The sequence below is a fragment of the Mus pahari genome, chromosome 4 (assembly GCF_900095145.1).
Source record: "Mus pahari chromosome 4, PAHARI_EIJ_v1.1, whole genome shotgun sequence".
Lineage (NCBI taxonomy): Eukaryota > Metazoa > Chordata > Mammalia > Rodentia > Muridae > Mus > Mus pahari.
The window spans coordinates 119,906,618-119,920,821 of NC_034593.1; the positions used below are offsets into that span (position 1 = coordinate 119,906,618).

The 14,204-nt window shown below is 41.2% G+C and overlaps 1 long non-coding RNA gene across 1 annotated transcript in view; it reads left to right on the top strand.

Moving 5' to 3' along the window:
• The window catches only part of LOC110319831, a 62,938-nt gene that overhangs the window by 3,026 nt on the left and 45,708 nt on the right, over positions 1 to 14,204 (top strand). The window contains exon 2 of the long non-coding RNA XR_002380432.1: positions 10,800 to 10,900. This is a non-coding gene — a long non-coding RNA (uncharacterized LOC110319831). The remainder of the gene's footprint in view (positions 1 to 10,799; positions 10,901 to 14,204) is intronic.

Sequence of the window (14,204 nt, forward strand, 5' to 3'; positions counted from 1 at the left end):
CACACACACACACACACACACACACACACCACAATTCAGACCAGTATCCTATTTCTTAGTCTTTCCATCAGGCTCCCTGAACTGAACTTTCAGGTTTCCACCAGAAATTGGAAAAATGCTCATGCTAAAAAAAAAAAAAGAAAAGAAAATCATAAATGTTAAAATCTGGTTCCATTTGGTAATTAGTGCTGCCAACGTTGGTACTATTTCTCTCCCTCAAATCTGCCCTGGCCTGGCTGCCCCTCTGGGGTCACTCAAGTAGGACAAAGCTGTGGTTAGTCATGCTTGCCACTAGAGGGCAGTGCTGACCATTAACAGAGTGATTCTAAGGTGCTGGCCTTTGGAATTTGAAGCTCATCTGTACCCTGACTGAGAGAAAGCAGATGCAGAGCTCATGCTTTGTGTTCTGTATGTGATATAAAGACTGTAGTGCAGATATTGTGAACATGGCTGACAACTGTGCTCCAGAATACAACTTAGTGTTTGTTTCCCGTTTTTGGATGGCCATCAATTGTGGGGACATTACCTCCTTGCAGTATGTTTTAGGGGTCCTGACTGATGGCGCATCTTTACAAATGCTACAGTAAATGTTAGTATATAAGGACCGTGGGTACATGCGGAGGAGGGGGTCTGTGGGATTCAAGTGACTTCAATGAAGTTCTCGTATTGTCACGTACTCTAAGATCCAAAACTGAACCTTCTTTTCTTACTGTGAGTTACGATGATTTTGTAGCTTTAATTTAAATAAACACAGCATCATACAACATCATCTGGGTTGTTTCCTAGCTATAAGTTACTGGATACATTGATATCATATTCATTTTGGGCAGCCTTCATATTTCACCTTTTAGGAAACCAACTAACCCAAACAAATGGAGAATACAAAGTCAGCTGTAAAAAGAAAAAAAAAAAAAACTACAAAGAAATTCCAGATACAGAATATCGTGAGGTGAGGGACAAGGCTCTCTAACTGGCAACTCTAAGTTGCTAGTGCCTAGCTCTCAGTGGAACTCTCTTGAAATTAAATGCATTATGTAGAAATATGTGAAAAATTGCTTTTACTAGTTCCCAGGACAAGATGTTGGAATTTGTAAAACACGGTCAGATTGCTTTAATACACACTGTAAAAATAAACTATTTGATAAAAGACACTTTTGAAAATAGTTCCCATGTCTTTGGGGAAAACTCTTTTATTGTGTGTTAAGGACTCGCTGAAAGACAGGAAGAGAAGTGTGAGACTGAAGTGTGAGACTGGTGGTAGAGCAACCTCTGAGGAAAGCTACCCCCAAAGACTGCTAACATTAATATATATATATTATATATATATATATAATATATATATATATATATTATATATATATATATATATATATATATATATATATATATATATATATATCAAAGGAACAGATCTCCAACTGAACTTACTGTGATGTGGAAAAAAACTGCCGGGTGCAGGAATAAATCAAAGGACGAGTTCTCGATTGTTCGAATGTCAACATGTAAAAGATGAACTTTCTGATGCACACAAGTAAGAAGTGATTTCAGATTGCCCCCCACCCCCAGAGCACCAATGGCCTACTTCACAAAGAGCCCTGGAAACAAACCAGAGGACATCATCCATGACTGGGTAAGAACTGGAGTCGTCTCTATTCTCCTGACCACCACTTCTTAAACAAGAAAGACCTGGAGGAGCCCCAGACAATAAGTACAATGATCAAGGGGGTTCTATATGAACATCGATTAAAGGAATTGGATGCTTTAGGCTAAACACATAAAAGCTAAAAGGGACTATGATCAAAGTCTTATTGTCAAGTCTACTATGACATGGAATATAGACCTGTTCATAAAATCATGTAAGGAGTGCGGAGATTGTTATATTGTATGTTGTATAGCATTTTAAACTATTTCATCATAGACAGGCGGGACCTTTAGTGAGTGAATTTTCTTTAATGGGTGTTTGAGGCTGAACAAATGGGTATTTTCTGGGATTATTAACATTATGGATGGCTGGTAGAACTACAAAGGAAGGGTTTGTAAGGGTTTTCTGAACATAAAAAAATTCGGTGTATAGGTTGAGTGGACCTTATCCAAATAGCCTGGGTGAAAATTGATTTAGATTTGTGGGTGTTCTTTTTACTGAGGGGGATGTATTTGAAATTTTACATATTTAAAATATCCATGTTGGAAATGCAGTTCAGGTTTAAATGTGGTACTTACTCATGTATAATTTATATCTTTTATTCACATGTGTGCTTTCATTTCTATTTCGTTTATACAGCACTCACAGCTGTGTTTTAGGATATGTTAGTGTGCCTGAGTTTTGGCTGTGACAAGTCAGCTAGGTTGGATATGCACATTTTCCACTTGTGGTACCAAGTCAATCTAATTCTTTGCATCTTACATTTTCAGGTTACAGATACTCTGCTAATATTATTTCTTGTAAATCTAAAATGTACATTGACCATAGAATGCTTTGATATAAATTTCAAAGGAATTTGTGTTTGGGGCTTTATAATGCAGCTGGAGAAGGCCCTATGGAGAGGGAAAACATTCCATACTCTAAGGGAAAGAGGTTACATTTCATTTTTTGTGCAGGATTTTCTTTATGCTACATGTTTTTTTTTTATGTTTGTGTTGATTATAAACGTGTCTTCATTAGCATGAAATTTTAGCATTTTATTGTATTTGTGGTAATAACATGGGGTCACCGGAGGTCATGTGGTCACTTCTCTGTTTCTGCACACTTGCCTTTAAACCAAGTCCAAAACTGTTCTGTGTGCTAATAAGGAAAGCAGTAACATTTATTAAGGGGAGAAAAAAAAACCCCTCATTTAAGGCAGCTCTAGTGAAATAAAAGAGTGTGAGATTTTTGAGAAATGGAGTTATGGTAAAGTGTCCTGGGATCTATCCTTGCCTCAATAATTAACTATGAGCAAACCACAGAAATGGCATTTGCCACAGAGAACTATAAAGCAATTTCTAATTTCATGGCTATGCTGCTGACGGTGATTAATGTAGGTGTCAGGCAATGCAGATAGTTTCTGTTAGCGATAGTGTCAAGAGTACAGTCAACAGCATCAAAGGGGTTCATATTTTTAATTAAAAGGAGACTTTCCTACTTAGATGAGAGATAGCGGCTCTGGCTTCCTCTCCTGAGTGTGGCCGTCAGAGAAAACAGTAGTTTGACTAACAATTTCACAGAAAGCTGTCAGTATGATTGCTTCAATATGAGTTGAGACAATTTATTTTCCCCTAAATTACTTCATTTGAGGAAAATAAAAGGGGAAATAAATTCACCAGTCCCCCTGTGTTGAAAAATCAAAGAGTATTTCTTTGAGATAATTATGATTTAATTAGCAAAAAATTTAATTATATGTCTATATACAGAAAATTAATTATACTTTATACAATAAGGATGACAGAAGTTAGTGAGAGGAGACCAGAGAACCTCGCAGAGCAGGCAGGAACTGAGATGAGAATGGGCACGGAGAGTGAGCACAGTTTATGCAGGTAAACTGTGGGATTAGAAGTCTTGCATTGGATGAGTATGTAGGCAATCCCATGGCAGATCTGGGTGTTAAGAGATAACCTTGCTAGAGTGAGGAAGTTCATGCTGGAGGAGAGTAGAAAATGAGATCGAAATAGAGATGGAAGAAAGATGAAAGAGTTTTAGACTTTATCCCCACGCACAACGGGGCCCTTTGAAGAGCTATTTAATAGGAAGGTGACATAATGAGTAGAGTATTCTTGGGTGATTTGATCTGGTACTGATGTGGCTGATGGGAAGGAGTGAGGGGAGACAGAGTAAAAATACCAGACATAGTAGTCCAAGAGGGAGCCAAGTTATTGTCATTGGAGGTGGGTAGGACATTTCAATTTGTGCCTTCCAACAAAGATGAACAGAGCCTGTAAGTATTCCATTATGGATATGGGTAGATCCACCTCCCATCTCAAAGCAGCAAGAAAGGTACTGGATTTTCTGCCATCTTCTGTAGTTACATGATACCTTCCTTTTCCCAGTGTGAGAACCACGTAGAACCTAGTCTATGTCCAAAGAATTAAGATCAAATGGAAGGATTCAACCAGGATGTAGATAGTCGAAGGTGTGGTCCATTGGGGGACTATCTTTGAGGACTGGCTTCCTTGGTCTGCTTCCTGGCTCCAAATGCCCCAAGTGTTTAAATATAAACTGTATCACTCCTCTTGCAAGAGTGAATCCTGTCTCACTGATGTGAGCAGGTCAAGGTTTGAGGTCCTGGCTTTTATTATCTCACCGAATTCTGCTGTGTAAGAGGCTCCTCACATGTGCCTTAACGGCACTTCTTATGACTGTGGGGTTTTGAGCTCTAGCTATAGAGGCAAATTTCTATTCCAATAGACATATGGTGAAGCAGCCATATAATGATAATAATACTTGTCCCATTGGGGAAGACAAAAGGCTTGGAGTCGTCACTACTCAATGCTACGTCTCAAACTCAGCCAGCATCCTGTCGCCAGCGCTGCGAGTAGCGTTCAGTCCTATACTCCGGTTGCAATTCAGTGTTAGTCATGACACATGTAAGAGGGAAGCCACTGCATGCACTACAAGGGAGGGATTTGTAAGGAACAGTCAGTGTGCACTTGGAGTAGTTCGTCGTGCTGGAGGCCATTCTGTGAGCTTGCTGCTGGTCTGGTGGTTTGAAACTGTCATAGGCCAGCTGTCACAAAGAAAAGCTGCAACTGGAGAGAAGAATGAAGACAAGCAAGAAGACTCTGCAACAGAGTGGCAGCAGGAAGATAAAGTGGCCCCGTTCCTTCAATCTTTATTCTTAATTCTTTCAGAATTTCATAAAATGTGCCGTGAACATATTCACCCTCTTCGTCAAACTCCACCCCAGATCTACACCCTTCCCTACCGATCCTATTGTATCCTCATTCCTTTTATTCTAAATTCATTCAGTCAAACTCATGCTGCCCACAGACTATTGAGTATTTGGCGATTTAGTGCGGCGTGATCAATCTATCATAGTCCTTAGCGTCACTGAAAACTGGGCATCAATTGCCTGAGGTGAGACTTTTGGCCACCTCCTGCCTCCAGGCAGGGATTTTGTGTGGCTTGTGTAAGTGCTTCATAGAGCATGCCGGCACCCTTCTCTGTGGGTTGGAGCCTCTTGTTTCAGGACTCAGGGAAGCAGAAGAACCAGTGGACTGGAAAAGCACAGAACCACTGCTGCCCCATCCCAGCAAATATCCAGAAGACTGGCGTTTTACTTATGGTTCCTATTGCTATGAACAAGTCATGGCAATTCTTTTTTTTAAATTGGATATTTTATGTCTTTACATTTCAAATGTTTTTCCCTTCCCCAGTTTTCCCTCTGGAACCCCCTTATCCCATCCCCCCTCCCTCTGCTTCTATGAGGGTGCTCCCCCTCCCACACACCTCCTCCTACCTTGCCACTCTGGCATTCCCCTACACTGGGGCATCAAGCCTTCACAAGACCAAGGTCTTCTCCTATTGATGCAAGACAAGGCCTGGAGCCATGGGTCCCTCCACATGTACTCTTTGGTTGATGGTTTAGTCCCTGGGAGCTCTGGGAGGTCTTGTTGGTTGATATTGTTGCTCTTCCTATGGTGCTGCAAACCTCTTTATCTCCTTCAGTCCTTTCTCTAACTCCTCCATTGGGGACCCCATGCTGAGTCCAATGGTTGACTGTGAACATCTGCCTCTATATTTATCAGGCTCAAGGAAACATTTAATTAGGGCTGACTTACAACTCAGAAGTATAGTCCATTACCATCATGGCAAGAAGCATGGTAGTATGCAGGTAGACATGGTGCTGGAGAGATAGCTGAGAGTTCTACCTCTGGATCAGCAGGCAGCAGGAAGAGGGACACAGGGCCTGACCTGAGCATTTAAGACCCCAAAGCCCATCCCCAGTAACATACTCCCTTCAACAAGGCCACATCTCCTAACAGTGTCACTCTGTCTGGGCCTATGCCATTTTCATGTAAACTACCACAGTTGGCAATGATGCTCACCTGCTGCAGAGATGCCTTGTGGCCCTTGTTGACCCCAGAGCTCCGCATCGTAGGCATGCATGACTTCCAGGAAGAGGTTCATGAAACCACCCACTAAACCTTCACCCCACAGTTTGTTCTCCCTTCAAGATGCACAGAGATAAAGATGGAGCAGAGACTGAGGGAACAGCCAACCAATGACTGCCCCAAATTGAGACCCATCCCATGGGAGAGAGTCAACCCCTGCCACTCTTAATGATACTTTGCTCTGCTTGCAGACAAGAGCCTAGCATAACTGTCTCCTGAGAGCTTCATCCAGGAACTGATGGAGGCAGATTCAGAGACTTACAGGCAAACATCAAGCAGAAATTCTGGAGTCTCGTGGAAGGGTCGGAGATAGAAGTGATCTAGCAGAGTGGGAGAGAAGTCAAGGACATCACAAGACCTACAGAATCAACTAACCTGGACCCAGGAGGCTCCCTGAGAATGAACCAGCAAAGAGCTTGCAGGAGGTAGACCTCGGCCCCCTGCACATTGAAGCAATTTCCTTTCTATTTGCATGTTATTGGCCCCAATCTCCAAGTGGGCTATTTGCTTATATCAGAGCCGCATCCCCATCCTCAGGCTTTGGGGTGAGGGGTGTGGTTGTTTCTGGAGCATCTGCTGGGACGGGTGATGGGAATGTAAACTGAGGAAATGCAAAGACAGTTGTCACCATTTCTTCCTTTGTCCACAATGCCTCCTCCGTTTTGTGCCTAAGATGGGTTACGTCTTATCTGCCCTTGTGTGTCTGTGAGGACTCCAATGTGCTTTTCCCAGAGTCCTGTTTCTCTAAATGATTCAAAGGCATTTAGAAAAATCCTGAACTGAGAGGCAGTATAGCCAAATTTTATACTTCTTTGCTTTCCTTTCTTTTCCCCCCCATTTTTAATGAAAATATTTTTTCACACAGTGTATTCTGATCACAGTTTCTCCTCCCTCAACTCTTCTGTAAGATCCTCTTAACCTCTCCGCCCATCGAACGCTACATCTTCTTTTTAATTTTCTTTAGAAAAAAACTTGGCAATTAAAACTAAGCAAACCATATTTTTTTAAAAAAAGAAATGAACACAAGAAAATACACACACACACACACACACACACACACACACACACACACACAATTGCTGAAGAAAACACATATGTTATTTAACACAGAGAAGTCATCCTGGTGGCTAACTAGAGCTTTAACTCCTATTGACTGGTGTTCATGGTACCTGAAGGTACTCTGTCCATTACTAGAGGAGAAAGACAACTACCAACTCCACTACAAGCCCCGTGATCTAGAGTGGTGATCCACCTGCATGACACACAGGTGCAAGCGTAAGGCAACCATTGTGGGAGTAACCAACCACTCTCTGACTGGCTTTAAGGCTCCCTTTATGAGACAGAACCCATGCCTGACACTGCTCAGGTGCCTAAGAACCCAAGACTAGATTGGTTGATGTTTAAATCTGGTATTTTAGAAATTTAAAAAAATTCTGCACTTCATCTGTTTCTATATGAAAAACGTTCTGGATATGAACGTTGAGCAAATACAACATTTTAAAGCTGTGTTTCCACTGTCAGAGTTTCCTTTAAGGAGATATCTTAATATCTATGCGTGCATATAATGCGTCTACACAGAATCCGTCCCCATTCTTTCCCTCCAGTTCCCACTGCGACTTTTTCTCATGAACACTTGTTCCCTCACCTACTAAGTCATTTAGTGCTGTTGGTATATTTGCAGATATGAAACCATCTTCTGCAGCATTGGTAGACCCCAGGGGAAAACCACCTCTCCCTCTCCAGGAGCCATCAGTTTCTCATAGATCCTCAGATAAGGATGGGATTCATGATGCTTTCCTCCACACACGCTGTGATTATGGATGATTTGATCATGTGAATAATCTATATGTAGTCCTCACTCCTGTGAATTTAACTATGCGTGTGGCTGTGCCATCTGGTTCGGAAAGTACTGTTTTATTACAGGTATCTACTTCATCTGCTCTTAATATCCTTCCACTCCTCTACCATCATGATTCCCACACCTCTGCGATATGATACAGATGTCCCGCTTAGAGCTGAGCACTCCACACACTTTCATTCTCTATACCTTGGCCAATTGTCGATCTTTGCATAAATAGTTACTTACAGTCAAAAGAAGCTTTTCTGATGAGAGTTGAGGAACGTACTAATCCATGGGTGAAAAGATAAGAATGCAGGGATAGTTCAATACTCACTATGTCCATTTATCAAAATAATAATAGTAGACCTGCCCTAGGGCCAGTGACCTACCCAGCCACAAGTTTTCAGTCTAGTTAATGGGGCCAAGCTTGAGTTACATGTTGCGGATTGGGCTGTAAATCCTACAAAAAAGTGGTTGGTTACGCCCATAATATTTGTGGCCTTGCTCTATCCCCAACTGGGCATATCACATCAAGCCAGTGGTTATTGTAGCTCACAAGGCTCATATCCAAGTAAAACTATTGATGATTTCTCTCTCCCTACAGCATGCACGGACTCTTCCAGCATTATGAAAGCTAGCCAATAGGAATAAAGGTTCCAGATCACACTGCTTACTATGTAAACTAGCCAATAGTAAGGAAGCTTCCAGGTCATACTGCTTACTACGAAAGCTAGCCAATAGGAAGGAAGCTTCCAGGTCACGCTGCTTACAATGAAAGCTAGCCAATAGTAAGGAAGCTTCCAGGTCATACTGCTTACAATGAAAGCTAGCCAATAGGAAGGAAGCTTCCAGGTCACGCTGCTTACAACGAAAGCTAGCCAATAGGAAGAAAGCTTCCATGTCATACTGCTTACTACAAAAGCTAGCCAATAGGAACGAAGCGTCCAGGTCATACTGCTTACTTCTTTAGACTCTATAGCTTAAGTATGTATCTCCAGCAACAGGGTCTTGTTTGGAGGATAACCCGAAAGCAATGGCAATAACCTGAAAAATTTATGGAAGCTATAGGGTCCCCCTGACAAACATTTCAAAAGGAGATAACCCATACCTGTTATTAGACTTTTTATTTGAAGAATTTATTTAGGCATTATCTCCTATTATAGAGTAATTTCATTTAAAACCCATTGATATACATATTTTTTTTCAGAAGTTCTGACAGGAGTAGGTTACCTACCATATTGTTTTTTCATTAACCTTCATTTTTATTAAAACAATTTTATAACTTTATTATTAAAATATTTAAAAAATATCGAATGCAAAAGGGCCTTAGTGTTAGTTTTCCTTCTCCATCCTTCCTTCTCCATGCGGCGCCCCATCCTCCAGCCCTTGTGATGCTTCCTGTTCCATTGCTTCTCTTTCTCCCTTCCTACCACCTGCGCTTTATTCCTCTTTCTCTGAAATCCCTTCCATGACCCCTAACTGCTTCTCTGACTTCTATGTGTACTCCAATTTAAACATTCATATCTAAAGACTGAAAACTAGCATTTATTTGAGAAAGAACATGTGGCATTTGTCTTTCTGGATCTGGGTTGGCTCATTGAGAATAATTATTTCCAGCTCTACCCATATACAAGAGATTTTAATTTTTCTTAATAACTAAGTAATAGTCCATTCTGTAAATGTACCAGTTTCATAATGATTCCATCTTTGGATGGATATCTAGGTTTTTTTTTTTTCCTATTTCTTGGTTGTTTTGAGGAGAGCAGCAATGAGCTTGAATGTGCAAGTCTCTTTCGTAAGACAAGAGAATCCTTTGGGACCATGCCCGTGTCAGAATTTCTTCATTAAGGTGAAATGCAGTGAAATGGGAAACTATGATATAATAGAAGCATAGGAAATCTGAGTCGTGAATCTTCCAACAGCTGGATTTATAATGGTTTGGGAGCTTAGTTTCCAGAACTGTCATTTTTGAGGACGTGGGTTAAGATAATTAGATACAGGTTTTTCACATTTCACTTTTCTCTTGCCTCTCTGCTTGCCTCCCTCCCTCCTCCCTCCATCCTTCCCTCCCCCCTTTCACTTTTCCATTCTATCTTGTATGTGTGTGTACCCTCATGTGAGAGGGTAACCTGAGAGGGGTTAAGCTGTTCTGAGGCAGGGTCTTCCTGTTTCCATCACTCTGCAGACACTCCAGTGTGCAGGCTACTGGTGGACTCCGATGTCTGACCTCCTAGCCTGCTGCTGCTGGAGGGAGGACTGCAGTTACAAATGAGCAGCACCACACCCTGCGTTTGCATGTGTTCCCTGGGCTACACTTGGGTCATCAGGCTTGTATTGCAAGTGCATTTACCAGTTGAGCAACTCCCCTCCCCAGCCACCATTCACACCTTTGCTTCTCCTGTATCAGTGTCCCATTACTGGCTGGCTGAGTTTCTGCCTAGTTTGAACATTGTTCTGTTCTTCAACCCCCCACATCTTCCCCCCATTGTTATGCTTTCAAGTCTAATACTATCAGTAGGATCAGAGCTCCATATCCCTATGCATCTGATTCTATATCTATAGAAGAAGAAAAAATGATTGGTAAAAATAAATTTTAAAGTCATTTAGAGAATTGTAATAGTAGTAAAATTCTAATAATTAAGGGAGGATTACATACTATTTTAATAGACCACCTTCAAACATTTTTTTTTCAAACTTGTTTTCAATGTATAAAACAATCAGAGGACTTGTCGTGAATGATTATGCAAACAGATAAGAAAGATAGTCCTAAGGCAAGGTCTTTTCTCAATGTAAAATTTCCCCCTTTGGCTGATTTCAGGACTGAGAGTTTTGTTTTTTGTATTTTTGTTTTTTTTTTCCCCACCCCCCGCAGGGTTGCTAAAGAGATCAACACTTCGAGGGTTATGGTCTTCAGCAAGTAGTTGGTGTGTTTCAAAGAGTATTTGGAACTTTGAGAGGACTCAGTTAGTTAAGGTACTTGCGACTGATGTCCTGAATTCCGCCATGGAAGTTGAGAAAACTTCTTACTTCCATAAGAAGCTCTGCCTTCCATATGGATGCTATTGCAAATACGCACGCCCACACAAACACACATGGACATGCACACACACACACACACACACACACACACACGCACACGCACACGCACACGCACACGCGCACGCGCACGCGCACGCGCACGCGCGCACACGCGCGCGCGCACACACACACACACACACACACAAATGAATGTGGGAAAAATTCAAAACATCTTTAATCTGATTATACTCAATCTTTATGGATTTTGTGGGTACAGAACATTAGAACATTGGGAGTTGAAGGCTAGTAAGTTTTACATGGAGGGAGAGAGTGAGGTTAATCAATGCCTTATGGTTCAATGTCCCTCCATATTTGCACTTTTAATTACTAGAAAGGAATTCAGTCCTAAACAAGAAATGAAATCGAGTCATACCAGCATGTTCTCTGGCATTGTGATTTGATGACTTGGAGATGGTTGTTTAGAAAATGGCATGTAATTCCTGGTTCCTTCAGTAGACTCCTCTGTAGCCCCAACATGAATTTCGTATTTACTTATACGGTCTTCCTTAAGCAAAGAGAATTCAGCCTGCATCAAAGCACAATGGACAGTGCTAGAGGACGGCTATGTTCACTTTTCCTTGGTAGACCTTTAAAACTGCAGCTCTCCAGATACCCCTCTGTTCTCCCTGTCACAGTTGAGGCTTTGGTGTCTCACCAGCCTGTGATCTAAAACCAGGTCATCCTTCCCTCGCTCTCCCGACGCACCAGCACGGGGCTTCCTGATGCTTAGATCCTGGCTTCCTTCACCTGCTAGCCCCTCAGGTGAAGTGTCCTGCCTACAGGTGGAAGGAGAAGCTGGGCGCTTTGGGGGAAGCATGTCCCACAGAGGGATTGTTAGAGAGAACATGTGTAGCCCGATGCAGCCCACACTGGCACAGGCCAGCCCTGCAAAGCACTTTATTTATTTGCCAGAGCGTCTACACATCCACAGTCCCATCCAGTGACAAATGAAGTGGTGGCTGTGGGCCAATTATGTGTGCCTATAGAACTGTATTTAGCCTGAAGCCATGTAGGAGCTCTTCAGGCTGATGAACATGATCTCCGTTGGGTCAGAGCTTTTGCTTCTCAAGTTGGGGAATGTGATTGTTCACCACATTCTCAACCAATCAGATGATAATTTTGAGAATGAAGTTTGTTTCGGCAGTGAGCTCAAAAGGCAAGATGTGAATACTTTTGCCCCTTATAGTTCAGGTTAATTCTTAGAGATCCAGGCCTGAGAATTATGTAGAAGAACAAAACCTAGAATGTGAGAATTTTCGTTTCCATTTGCTTAGTGAATGTAATTTTAAGAATCATTCTCAGACTATAATTACAACTCTGCAGAATTCAGAGGAAAAAAAAAGGTTTGTTTTGCTTTTTACAAAAGTGGTTGTGACTTCTAAACAGCCTGAGGAAATGGTTATGAAACCTGTTAAAGATTTAGAGATACAATATTTAAAAAAAATTACATAGTAATCAGGGGAGGAAATCCCCTTTAACAATAAGCACATGAGCAGGCAATGTATAGCACTAATCAGTATAGAAGGAGATTCATTTATGTGACTATCTTAGTCAGTGTTCTATGGCTTTGCTGAAACACCAAGACCATGCCAACATTTATAAAGGAAAGCGTTTAAATGGCGGCTCACTTGCCATTTCAGAGGTTTAGTCCATTATTAGCATAGGGGGGATGGGGTGTATGGCAGCACACAGCTAGACTTGGTAGTCAAGAGTTCTATAACAGGATCTTCAGGCACCAGGAAGAAACAGCCACTGGGCCTGGCTTGAGCATTTGAAACCCCACAGCCCACCTCAAGTGGCACACTTTCTTCCATATGGCCTCACCCATGACAACAAGGCCACACCTCTTAATCCCCCCATCAAGCAGCACCACTCCCTAATGACCATGCATTTAAATATATGAGTATATGGGGGCCATTCCTATTCAAACCACCACAATGACCCTAGTTAAGTTTCACCCAGAAAGATGTCACACTAAGAAGTAACTTATTCGGGAAGGAAGTCATCAATTGTTCTGTTAGGACAATTTGACATTTGCAGTGAACACGTTTCTTTTCTCTGTTCCATTACCGTTTGATGGAATTTTCCACACCTGGGTCTTGTGCATTAAAGCACAGAGAGCTGATCAACATGAATCATGACAAAATATATTATGACTTCATTTGGCCTGATTTTGATTGATGACTCATTGTCTAATACCAGGATTTCTCTTTTTGATGTTAATATATTCCAGGTTCCCTGTTTCTTTCAGCACTGTGTTACATGTCATTATATCTTCAGTGGTCCACTTGTTTTAATTTGGACTTAATATGCTATTAAGGGTCATGTTTTTAGCTTCACTGGGGGCATAGATTTTTAGTGATTGTGTGTTAGTTGCCTCAAGATTTGAGCATACCTTTACAGTTCAATATCTTTCTTCTGGGAGCTTTGGTTTGTTTGTCTGAAAATGTCAATATATGATATATACAGAGGAGGCTAGATCCCAACAGAGTTTCCAATCTTCCAGGAAGTTATGGTAAATTACATTGAAAGTATAGGAATATTTGTCTATTTTCAGTAGTGAGACAGTTAAAATGTTTTGTTTTTTCCTCAACTCAATGACTTGACAGCAATGGTTGTTATGTTTGGCTATGTGTCAAAGAGTGTTTACACATCTTATCACATAGATGACCTAAGGCAAGTCAGTGCTCAAACGGGGATTTCATAAAAGACCCTTTCAAAGATGTCAACAGCCTGTGTGGTGATGCTGTCAAAGTCTGGTTACTTTGACATTCTGAAATAGAATATCACACACACACACACACACACACACACACACGTTTCCACAGTATCTTGGCATGTGATAGCTAAGTCTAGTGTGGTGATTCCTTGATGGTAATTCTTTTGACTAGTAAAGGGTAAGACTGTGTGATAAAGTAGGGTTTTAAAGAATACTTCCTGTAGAATCTGTTAAATCTCCATCCACCTTTCCTTTTGTTTTGAATGTATGTGCTGTTGACCACTAACATTCAAGCCCATAAGACTAAAAAAAATGCACATATTTTTGCTTGCCATGTATTTAATATTTCTGGATATATTTTTCATTCCTTTTGGAGGATAGTCACAACAATTAGTATATATAAAAATGGATAAGACCCAATCTTAATCATTAACTGTCCCTATTTATAGTTTATCTATTGTGTAGTAAACTGTGTGGTTT